Here is a 1062-nt window from a genome sequence, read left to right on the forward strand (position 1 = left end):
AAAGGGGGGGGGGGGGGGCAGCAACAACAGCTATAGCAGCAGCAGAGGCGCGGGCGAGCGCCTCAGAGGGTGAGGACTCGCAGCCGTTCCCCTCAATCTTCGCGCAGCTGCTCTCCTCGCCGGTCGGGGAGAGAGGAAGTCGCTCCTCATGAGCGAGCGTTTAAAATTTTAGTAGAGGCTGTGCTGGACAAAATTCAGCAAAATCCAGAAAGAAAAAACAAATTGGAAGTCATGAAATACATGAGTGAGTTTTTATTTTCCCCTGACAATGTTAAAAAATAAAAATTGTAAGAAAAAAACGCCAAAATGATCGAGAAAGGCTCCAAGATCTTTGGCAGCCTTTCTCGATCGTTTCGGCGTTTTGTGTGCCTATTCAGAGTTCAGACTCTGTTCAGACTCAGACGGGTTCGATCCCAATAACAACCTTTTTTGTTTAAATAATTTATATAAGCTTAAAATACAGTTTGGGCAACCGAGAAAGTTTGAAAGAGAGGAACCTTGAAAAATAGTATAGGCCGATCGTAGTATAGGCCTACTGGGGACCCGCTACGTTAAATAATAGGAACGTATCAACTGCGGCACCTCTTGGGTGACGTGGAAGCCCGCAGGTTGTCGTTGTTTATGCTTTTATTGTAATAAGATAAATAAATTAATTGGATATACTCTTTAATCTGTTAATCCCATTTGCAAAAGTACATTTTTTTTTTGTGAAAAGAAAGTGCTCTCCATAGAGGGGTCGCGAACCATAGACTTCCCGATTCGTAACCGGGTACACTAGCCAGGCGCCAGAAACATCTGTTTGTTTTACTTGTTTCGGAAGTTGTATTTCTAGAATTTGATCATTTATTCAACTGCTTACTATTGTCGTTTCACGTACTTTACACATAAGCAGAATAATATGAAGATGCACACCAGTTAAGAACTTTCGCGCCACCCTTCTCCACGTGGACGAACAAAAGAGAATTAAATAAAGTTTGGGCAACCTAGAAAGGTTAAAAGAGCGGAACCTTGCAAGGTTATTGACTCAGCCACGATGCTCGTTTAATACTAAATTAAATTTTC

The sequence above is a fragment of the Cephus cinctus genome, unplaced genomic scaffold (genome assembly GCF_000341935.2).
Source record: "Cephus cinctus unplaced genomic scaffold, Ccin1 Ccin1_scaffold0212, whole genome shotgun sequence".
Classification (NCBI taxonomy): domain Eukaryota; kingdom Metazoa; phylum Arthropoda; class Insecta; order Hymenoptera; family Cephidae; genus Cephus; species Cephus cinctus.